Below are 24,496 nucleotides of genomic sequence, written 5' to 3'. Positions count from 1 at the left end.
CCCAAAGTATATGTTTTTAATATTCTGTTATGAAGTACCTATACCATCTCGGGAACACATGAGTACAGTCTGAGTGATTTATAAGGACATGATGGTACCTTTCAATTTTCAGTATATTACACATCCAACTTTCTCATTACTACTTAACCCCACAAATTATAATGTAATTTGAAATATTAGTGTATTAGTAGGTATTAACCAGTGTCACATTAAGACAGGTAATCTAAATAAATGTCATTGTGTATTTAAAGTTTTGTTTTTGGGGGGTATATGTCATACTTGGTTAACCTAAGACTGTCATTTCAGGCAGCTCCCATTTCAAGTTGTTTACATTATGAAAATAGATCATTTTAAGTGACCCTATAATGAAGTCTCCATAATGCAAGAAAAAATAAAAATATATATGGCATGCATCTATGGATTGCCCTATCAACAGCTTTTGTAATTTGGGCCAAGTCGTTTAATTTTTCCGTGCCTCATTTCCTTCTCCTGCCAGGTAAGCTATGACATTAGATGGTCTTAGAGATCCATTACAATTAAAAAACTTACTGAAAAAAATGGATTTAAAAATAGGTTTAATGAGACTGATATGATTTGGTTCATAAAAGTAGTCAAGACCAGATAAACAGACACTAAGGAAAAAAAAATGGAGAAAAAGGAAACTCACCAATTTTTATGTTATCAAGAATTTTTAATGTGAAGGCAAATTTCATAGGGATACTATTAAAATGCGAATTCTGACTCAGTACAGCTAGTGTGTGGCCCGGGATCATTTCCTTCTAAGCTCTCTGGTGAAACGGGAGGGTGCAGGGACTAAGTGAGGATCCAGGGTAAAGCCAAGAAATAGAATGAAGAACAATTAAAACCTACTTAATAACATGGTCACCCAGTCAACAATACCATAACCTACTGGAAAATAAATTATTTTCTAATTGCACATACACAAAAGATAATTTGCTTAAAATAATGGAAGGACCTAATTTACTTATATCATTTTTTAAGGGACTGTTACATGGTAGGTGAGCCAATCTTTGAACATATGGCTACATTCCAGTGGCTCTCAACTCTGATGATACCTTATAATCAATCACCTGGATGCTTCTAAGAACCAGAGATGCCTGAGAAACCTACCAGCCCCTAGCTTATCAATTAAATCAGAATTTCTGGGGATAAGACTTTGGTCTTAGCACTTTTTTTCTTTTGCTTTTTTATAATGCCCTCCAAGTAATTACAGTACTGAGAACCACTGGGCTGCATTTACACAAAATCATAGCAAAGCACACAAAAGTAAACGACTAATCCAGCCCATTATTTAAACAAAATGCTTCATTTAATAAAGGAAGGAGCAGAGTGTGTATGTAGGAAAGTATTAACAGGAGAGCATTTTGAAATCGAAACCTAGTATTTCTTTGTCCCTAAAATGATCAGAAATGTTTTCATTTCATGGAAAAACTGAACTGATTTCATTTAGTATCAGAGATCAGAGGTTTTACAACTTCAGCCTGCATCAAAACCATCCGGAGAGCTAGTTAAAACAAAGACTTTCAGCGGTGTCCTCCCAATTTCAAATTCTAGAGATCTGGCTGGGCCCCAAAATCTTCATTTTTAACAAACTTCCAGGTGATGCTGATGCTGCTGGTTCAGGCCCCATTTCCAGAATCACACATAGAGATAAAAGCTTGCAATTTTAAAAAATGCAATTGTCTTTTTTTAATAACGAAAACAGTGGCATTATCTTTATCACATATCCAGGGTTTTTTTTAAAAGATTTTATTTACTTGTTTATTTATTTGAAAGTATAAGTGGGGAGGGGAGGAGAGGGTGAAGCAGGCTCCCCACTGAGCTGGATATGGAGCTCAATCCCAGGATCCTGGGATCAGGACCTGAGTCCAAGGCAGATGCTTAACTGACTGAGCCACCTAGTCACCCCTATCACATACCCAGTTTTTAAATACATATGAGAATATATATATATATATATATATATATCTCATCACATCACACAGGAGTAAGTGTGGGTTTCTTTTCATCTCAAGACCAGCCTGGTACAGTTATCTCCATGCAACTGTATCATGTGATCACATTCAACAAACAATAAGGAAATTCTTTGTTTTTATTCTGATCTCATCTTTAAGCAAATGAAAAAAGTTTCATAAATGAGACTGCTTGAGACTTTAAGGTCTTATAGGTATATGCTTTCTTAAAAGAAAACTGATGTTCAGTTAATGTTTTAAAATGTTTCATGAGGACTTTTTATAGTTCTCTTTTATTGGGATTCTAAATCATGGAATACCACAGTGAATGTGGAGGAGATCCAGATCAAATTTTCACCTTCTCCCAAAACAAAACAAATTCACATGTGGGGAAACAGCTTTCTTTTTAAGGTTTCATTATAATTTTTTGAAGTAATCTCTACATCCACAAAGTGGGGCTCAAACTCACAACCCTGAGATCAAGAGTCACATGTTCTACAGACGGAGCCAAACGGATGCCCCAGGAAACAGCTTTTCAAAATATCATTACATGACATTCTTAAGGTTGCAGAAATGTACAAGGACCCCAAAATATCACAGGATTGTTTCTCTTATATTAATAAAACAATCCTTTCGTTACTATCCTTAGTTTAAATGGATTTTTAACAATTATCTACATTAACATTATTAAGAGTCACAAAAAAAAAATTGCCAAGTGAGGTCTTAAACACGTTTTAGAACAGAAGACATCTGCGTAAACATAACCAAAAACAAATCAAAACAAAAAACAAACTTCTGGAGTTTCCCTGTTCACATTTACAAACAACAAACATTCCCAATGCTGTCTTCTAAAATACCTGCATAACCACTAAGAGAAGGTTATTATGGGGTATTAGATGAAGGAGCAAAGTTGTATTTTCCCCAGAAAAGGAAGATTTTGGTAGGTACCGTAGAAAGACTGAATGCATTGCTCTGATGTTTCCCTACTAACAGGTGAAAATATAATTTTACCTGAAAATATAATTCATCTGGAATTACAAATGGTATTCAGCATAATGAAGCAAGTCAGAGAAGTCTTTTGTATAGCACTGCCATTGCTATTAGTCTTGGAAACATAAATATACTTGATACTGGTACTTAATACATTTATTATGAAACGATACCAAATATTGTTAGAAGATGTTTTTCATTTAAAAAATGTCAAAGGCCCAATTTCAAGACTAGAGATGACAGAGTCCAAATCCTCTCATTTGTAAAGAAAGGTACAAGCTCTCCAGGGGGGCTGTTGCCTGGCATCACCTGGCTAAGTCTGTAGTACTTGCTGGCAGAGTGGGACGCAGCACTTGGGTTTCCCGGGTCCCAATCCACTCTCTCTCGTACCTCTACCATATGGACTCTCCAAAGTGGCCACTGCCCTGTGTCAGATAACAGATCAACTTCTTAAATTCTGAGATATGCAAATCAAAAGCAGTTTCTGAAAAGCCTTAAAAATGACCTTCTTAAACCTTTATACATGCAACGTGTACATTTTTTATTAGATTTTTAAGAATCGCCATGTATTTGTGGCTCTAAGGCAGAAGAGTTCTGTCATTTAATAGGCTGCTTGTTCAATGAATGGCTGAATTAATTCGTGTAACGTTACAGACGCTCACTATACAGAACTTCAGGAATCAACATGTCTGGTTCAAAATGTCTCCCCTGCCATGAACTTTAGGGCAGAGAAGTGTAAGTAGGAAGAGGAATGCATTTAAGGAGTATCAAAACTGTAAGCTGAAGTATTTTTACTAGTAAAAATAATGATGAGAAAGCATAAAGCAATTAAGGTTCTTATACAGGCTGAACAAGTACTATGCAGGGTGATTTGGATAAAATGACCAGCTCGTTTGTTAGTGACACCTGCTGGCCCACCCCCTTACACATTCCCCTGCATCCCTCCCACCAATTTTAACCCAATCACTAGGATCCCTCTCCTGAATTCCCCACAAAAGGCAGGGACTTGATTTTCAGAAAGGTCACCAGATGTAGGAGGAAAGAGAGTGGACCAGCAAAAGGAAGGAGCAGGACAGCCAGAGGAACGTGTTTGTGTATTTTGCATAGTTATGAAATTTTAACAAAATGATATTCCTAAGATGCTAAAGTCTAACGGATCAAAATAACATAGTTACCTCCCAGTGCTCTCAAGAATTAAAAAAAAAAATTTAAGGGCGCCTGGGTGGCTCAGTGGGATGAGCCTCTGCCTTCGGCTTGGGTCATGATCCCGGGGTCCTGGGATCAAGCCCCACATGGGGTTCTCTGCTCAGCAGGGAGCCTTCTCCCTCCTCCCCCTCTGCCTGCTTCTCTGCCAATCACAAGCAGTGACCTCTCTCTCTCTCTCTGCGTCAAATGCATAAATAAAATATTTTTAAAAAAATTTAAACAGGCAAGTGGGAAGAGTCAGGCATCATTTCTTATAAATAGCCTTACCAAACTGCTTATTTTCTTTTCAGTCTGGCTGAAGAGATTCCTCAAAATGTGCTCTTCTTCCTATGCCCACTCCTACTGCCCTGCCCAGAAGGAGACAGAAGAGGAGACATTTGCAACCAGAGAATTTTGCCAACTACCAAAGGAGGAGATAAGCACAGAGGAGGGAGAAAAGGCTCTGCCTGGATGGGTGCTTTGAATTAACTGGTATAAAATGTCTTATCTGGGGGTGAGGAGGAAGGGAGCAACTCAAATGCCTCCTAAGTCAGATCTTCCTAAAGTGTGTCATCGTTTGTTTCTCCAACTGCTGTTTTATGACATGAGGTGATAAAATACAAAATAAAAAACTAAATACACGTAATTATCTGTTAAGACTCTACAAAGAGAGAAAGACCAGAGTTAGCCTTGCAAATCTGCATCATCTCTTTATAAATAAAACCTCAATGCCTGCGCACAAATAGCTAACCAGCCCAGAGGGTCAAGGGGAAAAAATTCTTCAATGAGTGGGTAAAGCGTCTCTGGTGAGAACTGAAGAAAGACTTACTCAACAATGGTCATTTCAAGGAGGCCCAGGTCTCAGCAGGTGGTGAGCTGTAGCTCCAGGGCCCCATCTAGGAAAGAAGGCTGTGTTCCAACACCAAATCCTCACAGACTGTGCTAGCGACCTCCAGAAGTTACTGAAGTCCCTACTGGACAGCGCGCAGGGGTGGGATGAGAATCACACGATAAGAGTGCATGAGTAAGAGATTTACAAGCCACAAAAAGGCTGCACGAATATAACATTTCACTGTTGTTCAAGGGAACGATGTACTTCCAAGATAAAGTCAGTGTTAAGAGATGGTTATCTACAACATTTTCCCAGGAATATTCCTCGGAAGCCTCAGCCCTGGCCCAGTAGAGCGTTCTCGATATTGGATACTGAAGACCACAGGTATTCACTTGTTTTAATTAAACTCATTCTCAGATCAAAGCTTACACAAAGCCTAGAAGGGGCACTGAAACACTGGTCCTCTTCCCATCGTTTTTTTTGTTGTTGTTCTTATTTTTACTCCCCCTCTGCTATTGTTTTTCCTTACCCTCTGTTCATGTTGTTCTAATTCCCTATGTTTTATTCACTTCTTTCAGTTCCTTTTACTCTCACTCTAAGCTCCATGAAGATATATTCTCACAAATGCCCCCAGAGTATTTTCAAAACCCTGGAGAAAATAAGAGTTAGTGATCAGCATTAATATTCCTTAAAATAGTTTCACCCTTGACCTTATCCACAAATTTCACTGTGCTCCCCCCCTCCATTAAAATAGACGGGCAAACCTGTCTGACTAGTTTTCCTCTAAGCCCCGCTCTCCCTGATTGGCTGGTGAGTACAAATGAACACCAGGTACAGAAGCACAAATGCAAAAGCTATGTAAAGCACAATGGCCTTTCTTCCCAAGAGCCCACAGGGAAGGGCCTGCAGGTTGTGCCCTGACCCTTCAGTCTTAGAGCAACACTCTCAAAGCTGAAAGGCAACGCTCTCGAACCATTCACTCCACTCCTGGTTCAAAACCAGAAAACAGAAACACAAATCCTTCTTTGGATGCCTCCTCTTTAGAGTAAGGAATATTATGATGAGGCTCACATTAAACCTTTATCTTAAATTCAGAAGTTTAGGAAATTCTGGTGGCTGCAACTACGTTCAAAATATGGTACAGAAGTGTGCCAAAGTTTGCGGCTGGTGTGGGGGTGGCATGTATTTGCTTAAGTAGATTAGGAAAATTTGAATTTGTCAAACAGATTAATCGAAAGGGGATTCTTTTTATGGAAAGATTTACTTTCATATTGCTTTAAATAGCAAAGTCTCTGGGTACACTGATAGGTGTAGTGTGTACAGTTGTCCATATTTTTTTTACCGTAAAATATTTCAAACATACAGAAAAAGTATTATAAAGATTAACAAACATCTGTATACCCATCACCTTTATTTACATTCTATAAATATTATCTGATTTATAAACCTGATTTTTTATACAACTTTTCAGGAACATACAAAAAATAGAGCATATTTGTAACACTTGATCCTACTTCCTTTTAATTTTTTTTTTTTAATTCACAGAGACACAGTATTAAACTGAAACGTCTCACTTGAAAGAAAATCAGCACCACAGTTATTTAATAAAGCTAGTTATAGCCAATGTTATAGCTAAAAAAATATGACTCATTGTCTTGAAAATATTTCGAGGATTAATTAAAAAAACAGAATTGGAAATTTCAAAGTAATTTTACACAAAGTTTGTATTAATAATATTCCAAAATCAAGCAAATATTTACCAAATCGGTTATAATGTAAATTTTTTTAATGAACTGGAATACCTTCAGATGTGTTTCTGTTATCTCAACCAAGCCAGGGCAAATATAATCAATACAGTCATTATTTTGATTATTAACAATACAGATACACAGCACAAAACTAAGAGCAAAAATACACAGTCTCTCCGAAATGTTCCTAATCACATGTTCTTTCCAAATGCTTTAATACTTATGTAAATTTCCAGCCAAGAAGTAGGAACTGACCTATGCTGTCCTAGATGCCCCACCATTCATAAATCCAAATGTTCCGTTTTTGTTTGGCTCCACACCCCCAAATGCTGACCTGAGGATGGCACACACATCCAAGTCAATTTCAACTTGGCATCTGTCATCTCCATAGGCAGTGCTGAGCAGGACAGTATCTAGTCTAAAACCGAGTTGGTGAATATACAATATGGAAATGCACAGACCACCCCGCTTTGCAAGAATGAGATGAGACACTGGGAGGGAATTAGCGCCAAGTGGACAAAAAGTACCAAAATTCAACCTCAAAATAGAGAGGTCCTAGTAACAAAAAGTGTGTCTGGAGAAGTTCAAGTAAAGAACATCACCACAGAGATGAAAAACCACGCACACTGAACACATAAAAACTACAGATATAATGATTCACCTTAAAAATATGAACATTTAATTTCACTTTATTTCAAAAAAACTTTATTAGAAATTCTAAAAACTACATATACTCTAAGTGCTATATAAACAAATGACATGTGGCGAATAAAGGTATGTATTGAAAGATCCATATTAATTTGCACTAAAAAAGAAAAATCAGTATCATTTATAACCAATTAATCATTAATATGGCTTGTAACCAATTAGTAAATTAATACGCATTATGTTCAGCTATTGATTGGTTCCCAAACCAGTTCCTACATGCAAACATTTTTTTCAAAATGCTCATGAATTACAGGGTGAGAAATGTAAACACGTATTAAAATAGGAATCTAATTTTTGATGTTTATCTCTAATATAAAGCATTACCTCCTCCAAATAGAGAAAATCCTAAGGAAAAAAAGGTAGGTATTTTTAAATTGTGCCACGGTACACTTAATTTTTTAAAAACACTTAATGAATCAGTCCTTCTCTTATTACACAAGTTAGTAATTGTTTCCCACAGTGTTGACTTTTAAGACCCCATATGATATGGAGGTGCCTTCTGAATCATCAATTATTAAATACTTTGTTCAGTTTTAATATCGTTTGTCTTGTTTTTTGCTGTTTGCGTTCCAACTCTTTTAAAATGATTAACCTATGCCCTTATTAGATTATCTAAGAAACTAGAACTCGCTTTTAATACCAGAAACAATTTAACATTTAAAATATCTATGATTTGATTTGATTACCAGATGCTTTTAAAAAACAACCTGCCTGCTTTAGAATAAGGGGTAAGAATAAGAACCCTCCAGGCTGGTAGAAAAGTGAGGCTTGTCCTGAGGATCCCAACAAAGCCCCAGAGCTCTTGCAATTTCCATCCTCTCCTCAAGGAATGCCTTCCAATGCTCTCTCTGCTCCCTTCAAATTTTCCAATTGCCTCTCTTCTACTGGCTTCCTCCCCAAAGGCTATAAATCTGATCAAGTTTTCATCTTAAATATAACTTTAATCACCCTCCTTGAATCCTGACAGCAAGTACTGCCAAAAGCAATAGTCTCCACAGACCAACTAATCACCAAATCGAAGTTCTGCTTTTCACAAAAGACAGCTAGCGTTTAGGGAGCACAAACCAATGACCTTCCAGGCACAGAGCATGCCAGACTTTATCTCACTTGATCCTCAAAGTAGCCACTTGGTATAGGAACTTTGATCCTCTTTGTAGATGACAACAGTACCCTACGTTCAAGGTCACAGAGTTTATGCAGGAGCAGAATCAGGACTGTCTGATACCCCTCAGTTTAGTACTTGATCTCACTTCTTGAACTTCTTTCCTTCTTCGGCTACTCAAAAGCTGTTCTATCCTCATTCTCCTCCCACCTTTCATTCTGTACTTCCCATGCTTTACTGTTCCCTATTTCTCACCAAACTGTTAGGATTTTTAGGATTTCAGGATTGTTAGGATTTTAGGATTTCCCTAGGCTTCTATTTCTCTCTTACTCGTTGTACTTGCCCTGGAAGGCATTCAACTTCTTTTCCCCACCCCCAACCACCCATGTACTGAAAACTGCTGTCAATCCATCCAATCATCCATCCATCCATCCATCCACTTCCATACCTACCTATCCATCTGTCCATTTATCTACCTTATTTATCCAGCCAAGACTCCTCTACTCAGAACTTCTGTGCAATGATCCATCGGACACTCCTCTCCAGTTGGGACATTCTGTAGGTACTTCATACTCTGTCAAAACTGAACTGAAACACCCTTGCTCCTCTGACCTGCCTCTCCTCGTATGTCACACCGCTGATCCTAGAGATTCCCCTACCTTAACATCTGTGACCAAAACCTTTTCTTCTCACTGCTACCACTACGGTACAAAGTCCTGAGATCACTGGATCTCACTCTGCTACCTTCTAACTGAGATCACTCTGGTACCTTCTAAACTGCCGTTCCTGTCTCCCATTCCTCAGATCCATCCTTCTAGATGGCTTTAAGAGCTATCTTTGCATCCTATCATTCCTTTTTAGAGACAAACCTGAACAGAAAATGGTCCATATTCCTTATGATGGCAAACAGCCCCCCATGACACTGCCCGTGCCTATATGCACTATGAGGCTCCGGGTTTAAGAGGTTAGATAGATTGAAAACACACTAGTTTCAGTAACTGCAATATAATGTTGTAGGTTCTGTGAGTGCACTTATTGAAACTAGTGTGTTTTCAATCTATCTAACCTCTTAAACCCAGAGCCCTTCCACGGTCTTCTGTGTCTGTACATCCCCAAAGCACAAGAACATAGTATGCTTTTAATAAATATTTGCTGAATAAAAGAAGGAATGCTTATGAAATGTTTTAGTTTAGGAAGATGTTGATTACTACTACTGTGCTCCGAAACTAAATTAAACTAATTTATTCAAACTAATTTGATTATGTAACTCCTCCACAGGGAGTTTGCAAAATAGTATTGAAATGATTGACCTCACTTCAATAGGTGATCAAGATTATCAAATCACACCTTTTACACCAGAGTAGGAAAATATTACCAACATTCCATCTAGCTAGCTAGTTTCAAAGGCAGAAAGTGGTACAGAAAACATCACTGGACACATATTCCTAAACAAAGACAATCTGGGCCTACTCTAAGAAAAGTAAACTTTTTTTAAAGGGCTACTGCAATTTCTCAGAAAAGCAAAGATTTTTCATAAGACTGAACTGTCTGAAATTAAGACACCCTTCTAAAGATCTCATATTCTGTAATATTAATATTTTTCTGTAATTATTATTCTGTAATATCAAATTATTCTGTAATAATCTCATATTCTGTAAAATATTCTGTAAAACAATGACATTAAAACCATACATACTGGGCGCCTGGGTGGCTCAGTGGGTTAAGCCGCTGCCTTCAGCTCAGGTCATGATCTCAGGGTCCTGGGATCGAGTCCCACATCAGGCTCTCTGCTCAGCAGGGAGCCTGCTTCCTCCTCTCTCTCTCTCTGCCTACTTGTGATCTCTCTGTCAAATAAATAAAATCTTTAAAAAAAACACACACAAAAAAAAACCATACATACAGAGGCCATCCTACTAGTCCCATTGGGAACCTCAGCCATACAGCTTACAATCCAGCCCAGAAATAAAGCATGAGAACACCAAGTACCTGACACAAAGCCCACAGGCTTTAAACTCAAGCAATTGCCCACATCATTTCAGAGAAAGAAAAGACAACAGATAACATAGCAGCAACATAGCAGCAGGACTCGCTCACAGCCTGACAGCAGCAGAGATAGCTGATAACAGAAAGAGGACCCAGAAAAACCATAAAAAGAATAGTACTCTGTCTTCAATCTAGTATTTCAACAGGGCAGACTAAGACCATTTACTATAAACAAAAACAGCTCTATACACCTCAACAAATAGCACTATTCAATTCTTTATGAATTCATGCTCATAAAGACAAGCCAATAAAAAATTTAATTTAAATCCAGGGGAGCAAGTAAGAGTGTAAGATTTAGAAATTATTTAATAGCTGAATTTTTAAGTTTCAATAATTAGTTGATCATGGGAGGGGTCAGCTAAGGAGAAAATGCACTTACGTAAATAAGCAACAACCCAGAGAGTATCAGTATCAGTAGCTGTAGTATTAATATATATTACAAAAACAATCAAGAGTTCTTATTCTCCGGGTATATTCTAAAAATCTAGTTGAAATAAACAGCACCAACTCAGTATTATTTGATAAATAAATATAAAAATAACTTTGAAAAGGAGTCTGCAAATCTGGAATGCGGTTATTTTCTTCCTTTGTCATCCATATTGAAGTGGTAATTAAGCTGATACGGTATCATGAATGTTTTAAGTAATTTAAACTAAATGTTAACTGTCAAACTCTTTCCACAAAAAGATTTTACAAGAAATAGATTTTGTTATAAGTATCTTTATCTATTTTACCGGTTTATTTATCCTAATAAGTGCACCAAGTATTAATACAACATGCACAAAGTTCTGGAAATTTAAAGAGTTTGAATCTCTATAGTAGTATTACCCAGAAAAAATCAGAAGTATTGTTTCTCCTAAGTTATGCCCAGCTACCAAAATGCTATTAAGCTTTTACCAAATGTCAAGGCATCACGCTTCACTGTAGTTTTAGAACAGTCCTACCGCACTAAATCACACACTAGATGTCACCTTCATCTTCTGGGTGGCAGGCAAATCAAATAATACTAGAGTTATTTCCCTTTGGAATTATCTAGAATATTTGATGAACCGAGTTACATTCCTAAAGCAAAACCTCAAACTAACCATCAAGAGATAGTTTTTACAGAAGAAAACTAAATCCACAGTTTCCCCCTCTGGCACTTAAAAAAAAAAAAAAAAGTGATTTATGATTTAGCTTAGTTAACAAATTCTGGAATCCCTTATCATATAACACTGAAGTGCATAACTCTTCAATTAATTTAAGAATCTCCAGAGAATAAAGTGTGATTAATCCTAGTATGAGCAGAATACCAATTAAAAAGGACTTTCTATCCTTCTTTCAAATGACTGTCATTTCTTCCCCCTAGAGATATAAAAGCACAGAAATTCTGAGTGGAGAACTTTTTTGAAACATGAAATTATCAGAAGAACCCGCAGCACACCTGGCATATATAACCAAAGAACCACACCTTTAGGATATTAATCTTGAAAAACTCAATATCCAAGGTGACAGCCTGAGGGGATTGTTTCTAGAGTAGTGTGTGTGTGTCTGTTCCTTTGTTTGTTTCTGCGTGGAACCCACCTGGAATAAAAGGCTATCTCTATTACTGACACTGACTCATAATAGAAGTGACTCCGGGTCACTCCTGCTTGAGAACACCGCCCACCACCCGTCCTCTAGTGATACGCCCTTTCCTTAAGAATCGCTACTTAACACGATCTAGCGTTCCAGTGAGTTAGTCTGCGGGACTCTCAGAAGTTGGCCCACCTTCTTCCCCACCCCAGCGCCCCGTGATGCTTTAAGGTGACGGCAACCAGCAGTACAGGTACAGAAGCGGTTCCTTCCCTAAGGAAGTGCTGCAGAGTAGTACATTCACCGCACTCAAACTTTATCAACGCAAAATTGAACCAGCGAGCTTCCACGTACGTTTGGGTACACCCCTCCCCACCTCTGCCTGTTCTTTTGCCCCGACGCACTGCACATACTTGCGCCTTCCGATGCGGTTCGCCTCCTACAACCCCAAATCACGCATCCCAGGCTCCCTCGCCGCTCCTCCAACCCGTGGAAGGCGCCCTACTTCCTGCAGCACGTCCTTCTCGCAACTCCTCTCTAACCTCGGCAGCCCGTAGGAGCTTCTCTAACGCAAGGGCACGCCGCATGATTCTCTCAACCGCGTGTGAACCCGCGAGCGACCCCGCCACCACTATACATTCCTGGGGGGGGGGTGTCACGCGGACATATGGGCTCCGGGAGATGCTCAAGGGTCCCAAGAGAGTGAAACAAGGGTCCCAAGAGAGTGCAAGAGAGAGAGAGAGAGACAGAGTGTGTGTGTGTGTGTGTGTGTGTGTGTGTGTGTGTGTGTGCACGCGCGCGCGCGCAGCCCCGAGACATTCCCCACCCCCAACACACCCAGTTCCCCTTTAGAGAGGACGAAGTAGAAGACTGTTATGAGAGGTCCGAAACTTCCTGGTCCCCCATCCCTGCAGGCAGCGGGCACGGGCCTTGGAGCTCCCTGATGCCCATCCCTCCAGGGTCAAGTGCAAGGTCCTCCGCTAGATCCGCGCCAGGTTATGCCCTCCCCTCTCGAGTTCAACCCGCATGAACTCAAGCAGACCCTCAAAAGGGTGCCATATGGGAGAAGAAAGTAAGGGAGCTATCGGGGGCAGCTAGGAAAGACCTTTTTCACGGCCCCTCAACCTTATTAACCTTTCTCCTTAACCCCCACCCCCACTCCCTCTGTCGCTCTCAGCCCAACCCCATCTGTCCTTTCCGATCCCAGCCCCCCGCCCCTGGATCGCAGCCATTCGCCCAGCGCTCACCTTCGGGAGCAAACAACGCCCATCTCCTCCTCCCAGCCCGCCCCCCTTCCGCCCACTGGAACGGCGCGGTCCCTCCACTTACCTCGGCTCTGGGCTGCTGCGCGTGAGTTTGAATGTGTCTCTGCCGCGTAATTGTATCCGGGGACAGGAGGGACCCGTGCTTGTGCGCTGGATCAGGTGTCGCCGCCTTCGGTGGTTTGGGGGCGTGAGGGAAGCTGTAGAGTTAGTGTGTTAGCTTAGGACGGCCTCACTGGGCTCACAATTGATGGCAAAGCTTTAACCGTGCCCTCCCTCGGGTCCGCAGCGCGCCTGCTCGTCCGCTGCTTCCCGCGGGTGGCCGAGCCCCCCCAAGCCGCGCCCCGCCCAGCGCACCGCTAGAAGAGCTGGAGCGCGCCCCTCTCCTCCCGCGTCCGGCTCAGCCGGGCAAGACGCGGATGCCACGCGCTCAGCCTCACATCACACGTCCGGGTCTGTGAACGCCGCCTGCTCCCCAGTCTGGGGCATGGATGCGGACGCGCCTTCGTGCGACGCGCTCGCGGGCTGGTCGAGGGGCAGGTCCTGGGACAAGGATGCTCGCCCGGGGAGCGGCGGTGGGCGGGCAGGCTGGGACGCTCAGGAGCCCGCCGGTCGCACCCGAGCTGGGAACCCTGGGACTGGCACGTGGCCCCGCCCCCTGTTCCCCCTGCGAGGCGTGCCCTGTGCCCTTTCTGCCACCACCCCTTTGGTCCCCGTGCCCGCCTTCCCCCCCCCCCCCCCGCCATCACGCTATTGCAGTGGAAGTCGATGTGGTGGTAGCGCGCTTTCTCTCACCTTCCCAGCCTCACCGCCTACTGCGCTCCTCTAAAGCCCATTAAAAAGTTGGACTTGGGCAAGGAGGTAGAGGAGTTACGCGACAAAAAGCGAGGTGGGAGGGTTAGGTGGTGAGGCACCTGCCTCATGAATCCGAAAGCGTTAAAACAAAACAACCAACCACAAAAACTCGAGTTTGGTGATCCCAGAAAAAGTAATTTGGGTTGCTGGGCTCCGTAACATCCCTTCTCGCGGGCTCATGCTGAAAGGGCCATTTATGCTTTGCCTGGTTGAGTCTGTGGCGACTTTATCCTTACTAATCTGTGTCTGCCAGCAGCAGATCCTTGCCAAGTTGGCGTTCCGGCCAGGAAGCAACTTTGCCTACCCAGGCCTGCTGGAGCAGCCTTCTTGTGGCGCCTCCGACCTGAGAGGCCAAGCGCCTTTAAGAGTCTGAGGGTAGATTGTGAGCTTCCTGGGAACCAGGAAAACCTAATAGTGTTGTTTGGATTTTCTCTAAGCCCCCATAGGCATTGTATTCAATAAATGCATAGATGAGGTGACCAGAATTGTTTGTTACGACTTTCAGAAGAGCGAAATCTTGTAGGACATAAAACTCCAGAAGCTAAAATGTTTCCAGTGCGCACAAACGTTATACGCTGAAACACTGGAAATCCAAAAAAATGCCAAGTCAGGCCATTCTTTAATTGCTCCGAACTGAATTTCAGGAATGGGTTGGGGCACTGCACTTAGATAAGAAACTGGAAATTATGTTTTCTTGTATATGTTATAACTTAATGATAAATGGGAAAAAACACTAATGTACACCATTGTTCTCATTAACGCTCCTATATTTAATAAGTCCAGGATCTAAATAAAGTCCATGTGCTAAAGAATGTTCACTGATGTAGTTGAGTTTCAAATGCCGAATTCAAAAAGGAACACACTTTCCTTCTTTGCAGATTAGAAATTTGAAATATTGTGAAAAACACTAGGAGTATGTTCTCGGTCTTTGTACCTGGCAAAAGATTACCATCCCGTATATTTACTTTTCATTTAACTTGCATTAAAAGAAAATGTAAAGATAATAAACATTAAACATAACAGATAATGAATGATCTGACCCAAGAGAACTTAAAAACTCTTTTCTCTCAAGGGTCAAGCTTCAAGCAACTGTTCTTGCAATTGCAAGCTACTGTTTTTTGATAACACATGTAAACTCTTTGTTAAAAAAAAAATCATTAGAAATCAAGCAGAGGGGCGCCTCCATGGCTCAGTGGGTTAAGCCTCTGCCTTTGGCTCAGGTCATGATCTCAGGGTCCTGGGATCAAGCCCCACATAGGGCTCTCTGCTCAGCGGGGAGCCTGTTCCCCCCCCCCCATCTCTCTACCTCCCTGCCTACTTGTGATCTCTCTCCCTCTGTCAAATAAGTAAATAAAATCTTTAAAAAAAAAAAACAGAAACTTTACCTTTTATGAAAAACCTTTTTAAAACTTGTGTCACATTCCTTTGCTTAATAAAAATATGTAAACTGACCATAATGTGAGATTTCTGTCAGACTTTTGGAAGGAAAATGTATTATTATACTGTATATGGATACGACCCTGTGTATTGTTTCTGGGGTCTCTGTAGTGCCTTTTATAGTCTTTATCTAATGATTATTGAATTTCTCACAGGTCTGCACTCACAGGACATTCTATAGCTTAAAACAAGTTAATTCAATCATTGTATAAATAGCTGAACTGCATTTTTGGAGCTTATGGTTATAAAAAAAAAAATGGTGAGAATCTCCTTTTTAAAAAAAATCTACCTGCACCTGGCACTTAATATTACTGGCAGAATGAACAGATAAATAATGAAAGTATTTGCTACTTCTCTTTAACGCGTATTTCCCGTATTTAATTCATCCTCCAACTTTCCATTCAGATCCAAAGCTCTCCCTATCATTTTTGTATATAAAATATTGAATTGGACAGCATTATCTATAGTAAGGAACTTCTAGCCAATGTGAAGTATGATAGTAAAATTCCTCATTATTTCTATAAGCATGTGTATCAGTATACTCAACTGTTAATTTTTTTTAAAAAGCTTGTTCTGGATCTTTAGCCAGTTGGGCCTATATGATTTTTTTTTTTTAAATAAATAGTAACCTATGAGAGATACTAGCTTAGCCTGGTGATTATTAACCATAAGCTCTGGAACCAAACTTTCTAGAGTTGAACTTCAATCAGTTATAAATGACACGATTTTGTTATCAGTTGATCCTGTAATGTAGACCATATAATGTAAAGTACAGCAGAATGGATTTAGATTCAATCACGGAAGAAATATGGGTGGGTGTACATTCTAACACCCGTTTGCTAAAATTCCCAAATATTCTAATATATTCCAGTGGAGTACCATATGACTTAAAACATCACTGACTTCACAAACAAGACTTTGAATTCTGCTAAGACCCCTTGAAATAGGATTGTGGTTTTTTTGGAGCTGTGTATATACAAAGACTCATTAGCTCTAATTTGATGCTGCCCCCCATAATAACAATAATGATTCTTATTCCTTCTACTTGAGTTTTTAAAGTGTATTCCGGGTACAGTGCTAAGTAGTTAACAAGAATGATCTCATTTAGTCCTCATAAAAAATCTGGAAGTAGGTACTATTATTATTTTCCCTTTTGAAGGTGAAGTAGCAGAGAGTTGGAGAATGAAACTTATTCAAGATCAAGGTGAAAAGTAACAAAACTGGGAAGTGAAGTCTGTTTGAGTCAAAGATGATGCCCTAAATTACTAGAATATTCAGATTAGATCTCATAGTACAGTATAAATTTTGGTCAGAGAAAAAGTTGAAGTACATAAATGTAACCTGGCCGTTTGGACAACCCTCGAAATTCAAGAAGCACATAATGAACCCAGCCTATCTTGCTCTGTCTCGTCTTATACCCCAAACGACTGCTCAATATGCATGCCATAGGACAAACATGCTTCATGATAAAAGGGGTGTAATTTTCTGTGTATCCAATTCTTAAATCTTTGCCATTATTTTAATTCCTGTTTCCTGTGGACTCTGACTTGCTGTATTTATAAGAACACTAAACCCGAGAGCAAACAGAATGAAGATCTGGGACTCCTGGGTGGCTCAGTTGATGAAGCAGCTGCCTTCGGCTCAGGTCATGATCCCAGTGTCCTGGGATTGAGTCCCACATCGGGCTTCTTGCTCCGCAGGGAGTCTGCTTCTCCCTCTGCCTCTGCCTGCCACTTTGTCTGCCTGTGCGCGCTCTCTCTCTCTCTCTGACAAATAAATAAAATCTTAAAAAAAAAAAAAAACAGTATGAAGATCATGCACAAAGTCCCTAAGATAAAAACAGTCACACCGTCGCATCTTCACCTTTCCCTTTTTGTTCCTTCCTTTTTCCTTTTTCTTCATCTCCTATTATCTTCCAAACATCTTGCATTCAGTTTCAATTATACACTATATACAAATGTGCCATACCCCATGTTTTTATATGCACAGATATATTTCATTTTTTTCTTAATTTTTAAAATGTGCAAAGTAATTTTTTCCTAATTCAGTTTTACAATGCATGATAGACAATGTTAGAAAATTAATCTATGGATCCAATTGTAACAGAAAAGAAGGATCAGAGGAATGAAGAGGGATTTCTGGAACTGTGAAAATGATGGAGATAGCTAGAGCACCTGACAACTTCCCGATTCTCATCAAAAGATTTTCTGTAACTGTATAAAAGAAGATCTCATATAAAAGGCAAGCCAAAAAAGCTTATACCCTTAATAATTTTGATTATATGATAGTAGATACTAGCTTATTCTATATGTTCCTTTAAAGCAATATTTATTTTCATGCTTAGATAATGTCCTCAATGAAACTTTGCTCTCTAATCTAGTACCCTGTAAGTTAAATCTTTTAAAATAATTTCCAAAACTTCATGATGAACCCTGTTCCGAGTTAGTTGTAGGAAACTTATGGGAGTAGCAAATCTTATGGCCTTTAGCCTTTCAGAATTGGAAAGTTTGCTATACTGGATTCCTATGTAGCTCTATATTGAGTTTCAGTGACACCAGCCAAGATTTTAAAGGGGAGGAAGGTGGTCCTACATAACATTAAAGGTAATTAAGGCTGTGTCCACGACCACTTCCTTTCCCACCCATTTTGCAGGTGTTTCTTATTGCAGCCTTTCTATATTTAGTCTGTAATGCTTCCTTGTAATGAAGAGTTTTATTATATACTGCAATTATAGCACCATAATTTATTTGACCTAAATACACTGCAAGCTCCAAGCAGTACCAACCAGTTCTAATAATTCTAGCACTAGGTGAATGTGGTCATGTTTACCATATCTGCTTTACACGTTTATAGATGCTAATCTACATCCGTATCTTTTTATTATCACTCTTCTACAGCAGTACTCAGAGCCATTGAATATAATTCTAAAATATCAAAACTTCCTAACTAATATTACATCACCCTGGTATCACGGTCTATGTGCTTCCCGAAGTAAACATGAATTATCTGCATTGTCAACTTGCATTTACTGGGAAGGTTAAAGAGGACACCCAGAAACCGTATTTTTTAAAATTTTTTTAGAACTAAACCCTCTGCCTTTTAACATAAAGAACGAATTGTATTATTTTCAAACAAGAAATGAGGGACTTGCTTTGGCAGATTGGTATAAGCAGTTATGTATGACTCATTTCATGTGGTTATCTTGGAATCATAGTACTTCAAAACTCACTTTCTCAGGCCACACACCAGCTGGCAGATAACACTGTTAAGTATATATGCTTGTCCATAAGTGCTAGCTCTAAGCCTGACTGTCCCGAGGTCTGCCAAGAAAGTAGATTTCTGTATCAATGTAAAACAATAAATACAAGGACTTTGGTCCTGGTGTTCAGACTTATGTTACCTATGTGTGTTTTACTTTATAGTTGGAATTCTATTTTGAGTATCTCTATTCCTGTTTTGTTTTCCATTCATTGCTTCCCTTCCCTTTGTGTATCAAAGAACTATGATGTAGTAAATAAACTCTCTGAAGGAATATCCCATAAAAAGGGCACCCCGGTAGGGAAAAATCCTACTTCAGTGCGAGCATATTTCTATAATGTGAAGATAATCAAGACTGTGTGGCTCTTTCCAGGGTATCACTAGAAGTTAAGGTTCTTACTGTAAAACAGACACAAACTACTTTTAAAATTGTTTATAAAACAATTTTAACGTTATCTAGAACTTCAGATACCTGTTCTGACCCTGATCAAGTAGAAGTTTTTATAAAACGTGGACAGAGTAAAATGGCTTTTCTAAGTTTATGCTTTTACATAACCTCTCAATTTCAAATAAAAATTAATGCCTCATAAAATATGGAATTAAGAAACAAGATAATCATCCTCCTGAACTAGAAAGAGAACAGAAACGCAAAGCAGGCAGCCAAGCTGGAAGTAAGGGCCGTCACTTCTGGGACGGGACACAGATGGTGGTTTTGGGATTAAAAGTGCTTGAAGCAGACAGACCCCAAGGTAACCCCATTGAGTCTCACCTCCTGGCATCATGCGTTCTGTAATTTCCTCCCTTTGTGTGGGGTAGGACTTTGTCTCGCTTCTAGTCAACAAAATATGGCAAAGATAAAGGGATATTTCCTATGTGAAGGCCCCAAATCTGGTGATGTTGAGTTAATCGAAAGGGAGATTATCCTGGATAGGTATGACTCTTAAAGGTATCGTGTGCAAGCCCTTAACACAGGAACTGGACCCTTCCTAAAGAGAGAGCCTCTCCTTGCAGGCTTGATGAGATAGATAAGCAGCCATGATGGGGAAGTGCTTATGGCAAAGAACTATGGGCTCCTTCTAGGTAGGACCTAGAGTGGCTTCAAACCAAAAGCCCTCCAGGATTTGAGGACCTCAGTCATATAGCTGCAGGGAATGAATTCTGCCAGCAACTGAATGAGCTTTAAAGTATGTTCTTGCCAGTCCGAGGCCAGCGGGGCCAACACCTTGACTGTAGCCTTGAGAAACCCCTAGTCACAGAACCCAGCCAACCCCTGCTCCGACTTCCTACCCACAAAACGGTGAGATAAGTGTGTATTGTTTTAACCTACCAAGTTTGTGACAATGTGTTATACAGCAATAGGTAACTAATTCAATACTCTGTACAGGAAGAGAATAAAGCCGGGTTCATGCCTTGAAACCAGGGGCTGGGCCAAGACTCCCACACACCCACACATGTCAACGCAGTCTGAATAAAAAGGCTGGAAACCTTGCTATACAGAAAATAGTGGCTATATGGATGTTTGAAAACTCAAAACTAGGAATCAAATCAATTTGCTAGCTGACAGCAGTGGCTGGACCTTTGATATCCCCAGTATCTACCCCCCACAGGAGCTTGAAAATGCTGTTTTTAAACTTGGTTCTGGATTGGTGGCCCAAGAGTGCCAGGTGAAAGCAATTACAGATACCAAAATCTAGGCAGGAGAGGCAGACCAAGAGAAAAAATCCCTTTCCAGTTAAAGTGTATACTCAAGTTCAGACACATGAAGAACTCTTACGTTAAGGAAAGCAAACAAACAAAAATCATAGGGCTCCAACCCTGAATTCTTTGTAAATAAAATTAAAATCTTATGGAATTATTTGACAAAGGCTTAAAATGTACTTAATGAAGGCATAAATCTATTGAAGTCAAAATAAAAAATTCCCTCGAATTAGTAAAGCAAACACCTATCTCAAGAAAATCTGAAACATGAAGAAAATGGAAACCTTAAAAATCCATTCTATGGGGATTCCTGGGTGGCTCAGTTGGTTGGACGACTGCCTTCGGCTCAGGTGATGATCCCGGAGTCCTGGGATCGAGTCCCGCATCGGGCTCCCAGCTCCACGGGGAGTCTGCTTCTCTCTCTGTCTGACCTTCTCCTTGCCCATGCTCTCTCTCACTGTCTCTCTCTCTCAAATAAATAAATAAAATCTTTAAAAAAAAATCCATTCTATGGAATAAATACATATTTTAGTAAATCTTAAGACTGTTCTGAGAAATTACCTCAGGATTTAGGAGAGAAACACACACACACACTCACTCTCTCTCTCTCTTACGAAAGTTAAGAGACCTGAAAAATGTATTTACTCAGTAGTACATGTAACTGGAGTTTCAGAAGAGAAGGAGGGAATATCAAAAGAAACAAGAAATAGTAAGTAAGAAATTTCCAGATTTAAGACTAGATCCTCAAATCTTAATCCTTAACTCATTGTCAGGTTGTTAGTAGACAAAGCAAATAGCACCATCAGAAGAGACAATGCAATCAATGACTGAACCCTGAGATTTTATAAAATTTTAAATTCTCAGGTCCCACCCCATATCTACCAAATTAAAAACAAATACAAAAATGTATATTTTAGAAAACCCCCAGTCTTTCTCCCCTAAACTCCTAACTCCAGTCTAATTACGAAAAAAGCATCAGCTAATAACCTCCAGTAGGGGGACATTATAAAATATCCAGCCACTATTTCTTGAAGCTATGAAAGTCATGAAAGATAAAGTCTAAAATCTTATGACAGGAGAAAAGAGCCTAAGGACATGATGACCAAATATGATGTATTCTGAGTGGGATTCTGGAAAGAAAAAGAATATTTGATAAAAAGTAAGAAAACCTGAATAAAATATGGATAGCTAATAATCATGTATTAGTATTGGTTCATTAATTGTAACAAATGCACCATATTAATGTGAGATGTTAGTAAGCAGAAATGAATGTGGGGCCTTACTGTACTATATTATCAAGTTTTCTGTAAATCTAAAACTAGTCAAAATTTTTTCTTACTAAAAATAAAAGCTCCCAATTTATTTCATCAGCCAGATTTCAGAATTATTTTTCACTCCCTCATATTATAGATGAAAAAACTGAGGCACTTCAATTGTAAGCATTTGTCTAGTTGTGATCATTTTTAGAGAAAATAGAAATAACTTACTGAATTATGGTTGCTATAAATTGTGAATAGGCATTTCTGTAAAATATCTTAGAATTAGGGGGGCCTGAATGGCTCTGTTGGTTGAGTGTCAAACTCTTGGTTTCGGATCAGGTCTTGATCTCAAGGGTTGTGGGATCGATCCCCAGGTGGGCTGCCCACTCAGGGCTAAGTCTGCTTGGGATTCTCTCCCTCTCCTTCCCCCTCTACCTCTCCCCTGCTCAGCTCCTGGGCATGAGATCGCACTCTCTCATAAATAAATACATACATACATATATAAATACCTAAAATTTTAAAGTATTAGCATTAATCCTTACTTAAATTCTGTACTTAGAGCTGAACAACAGCAATATAGTAATTGTAGCTTAATTACAACAAATGTTTATTTTTAAGACCCTTGAAATGGTAATGAGATACGGAGTGGATTGCCCCCATGAATATTAGATAGTATTAAAATTTATTGCTCAGGGGGCAGCAGGTGGTTCAGTTGGTTAAGTGGCTGCCTTCAGCTCAGGTCACAATTCCAGGGTCTTGGGATCAAGCCCCACATCAGGCTCCCTGCTTGGCAGGGGCCTGCTTCTCCCTCTCCTCTACCTACAGCTCCCCAATCTTGTGCTTGCTCTGTGTGTCGAAAATAAATAAATAAAATTTTTTTAAAATGTGTTGCTGAAATATTTTTTCTGCACCATGTCAGCACTAACACAGTGTATATAAAATTAATGAGAGGCTTACACTCCTCATAGAAAATTCTTTCTTGCTTCCTCTTTTCTCATTAATCCCTTCCTCTCAAGTATTTCGTTCAAGCATTCCACCTGTTTTCACACCCACTTTCTGGTAGTTTCACAGAGGAAAATCCCCTCTGCACAGAAAAGCTACAATCTTCCACTGGCACTTGTATCAGCATAGTGTGTGGTCAGAAATGATTTTGCTATTTGCTCTGTCTGCTAAAATGCCTCCCTTTATGTGAACAGGCTCATGAAGCAACCTTGGAACTTTGGATTTTCACTTTGGTACTGCCACTACCTAGGGGCATGTGAACTGAAGTATATCGCATAACTTATCAATGCCTCATTTCCCAACTTGGAAAGTGTCAATAAAAGACCTACTTTTCAGAGTTGTAAAGATTAAACGAGATAATATATAAAAGAAACTTTCTGAAGTCTCTGGCACTTTATAAGTCATCAGATCTTTGGGAAAACTTTCCACTTCCTAAGAAAGTCCTAGCTACACTACATAGGGGGAAACATCCGTTTCCATCCATTTTTCCTAGACTGGCTTATTTAATAACCCTTGACGGTGAACTCGGATCTGGCCGACTCTAACTGAAGCCAGTACTGGCCTTATAGGTTGTTGCTACTGAAATTCAAACAGTTACTTAGGCACGATGGAAGTGAATAGACTGCTGAACAACCACTCTTCTTTACAAACTCAATTTTACTGTCATTTCTGGGAAACAACATCCTTGTATGCACTTCTGCAGACTCTGGTATCGAAGTGGAATGAAGGAATATTATGTTGTCACACAAGTGCTGCCATTAGCTAATGCAGAGCATTACCCTACTGTGTTAACATCAAGTTCTGGAAATTCTCGGCTTAGTGAGCTGGCCTTCTGAAACATCTGGTATTTCCCTACAATGGTATTTCAAAGATGCATGTTTTATAGTCCAGAAGTTCAAGATAAGGTATTTTTTAAACTGCTGACTGCCAATTAAACATGGACCATCCAACCTCGATGCTGTTACGAGTATCAGATTTGGTTCATACGCTTAGAAATCCATACACACTGAGTTTTTGTGACACACTGAGAGAAATCTTGGTGAGGAGGCCCCTAAAGTTTTCACACACATAGTGGTTATGAAATATTTAGCTACATTCACTCATTCACTTATAAAGATCTACCCAATATATTCTCTTTTAATACAAAGATGATAAAATATAGATCTTTGCCCTCTAGCTCACAGCTTACTCAGGGGATTGGGGAGGAGTAGGGACAGACAACAAGGGGAGCAACTCATTGCTACAGAGGGAGGAAAGTCTGAGAAGGCTCTCTTGAGAAAATGATATTTGAGCAGAATTTGATAGCTAGTTTACCGTCAAGCTAATGACAGCTATCATTAAATTTAATCTCCATGAGAAGAGAGACTTTTTTTTTTTTTAAATATTCACTGTTACGTCATCAGGGCCTAGAACACCACCTGGTTCAGGTGTGCTAAAACTCTTGTGTTAAATGAATAAATAAATGGCTGCATAGCACAGAATTCCTTGCATGAAAATATTTGCTCCCTCGACAGCTGAACTGAACCAAAATATGTGACAGCTCCTGATACCACTGGTGTTCACATCATTTCAAATACAGCGAGAGTCAAA

General features: G+C 39.7%; 1 protein-coding gene across 2 annotated transcripts in view; it reads right to left on the bottom strand.

Annotated features, from left to right (window-relative positions):
• The window catches only part of UGT8 (UDP glycosyltransferase 8), an 89,671-nt gene extending 75,622 nt beyond the window's left edge, over positions 1 to 14,049 (bottom strand). Inside the window, exon 1 of one of the 2 annotated variants that reach the window (XM_032333261.1) lies at positions 13,465 to 14,049. The gene's annotated coding sequence lies outside the window, so the exon portion shown is untranslated. Of the gene's footprint in view, positions 1 to 12,548; positions 12,747 to 13,464 lie in introns of those variants that run through there. The other variant, XM_032333262.1, reaches the window with a different exon arrangement.
• Between the last annotated feature and the right edge of the window lie 10,447 nt (positions 14,050 to 24,496).

The sequence above is a fragment of the Mustela erminea genome, chromosome 2, assembly GCF_009829155.1.
Source record: "Mustela erminea isolate mMusErm1 chromosome 2, mMusErm1.Pri, whole genome shotgun sequence".
In the NCBI taxonomy this organism is placed as follows: Eukaryota; Metazoa; Chordata; class Mammalia; order Carnivora; family Mustelidae; genus Mustela; species Mustela erminea.
The sequence above is the reverse complement of the archived record's forward strand: the minus strand, read 5'-3'. Positions and strand labels throughout refer to the sequence as shown.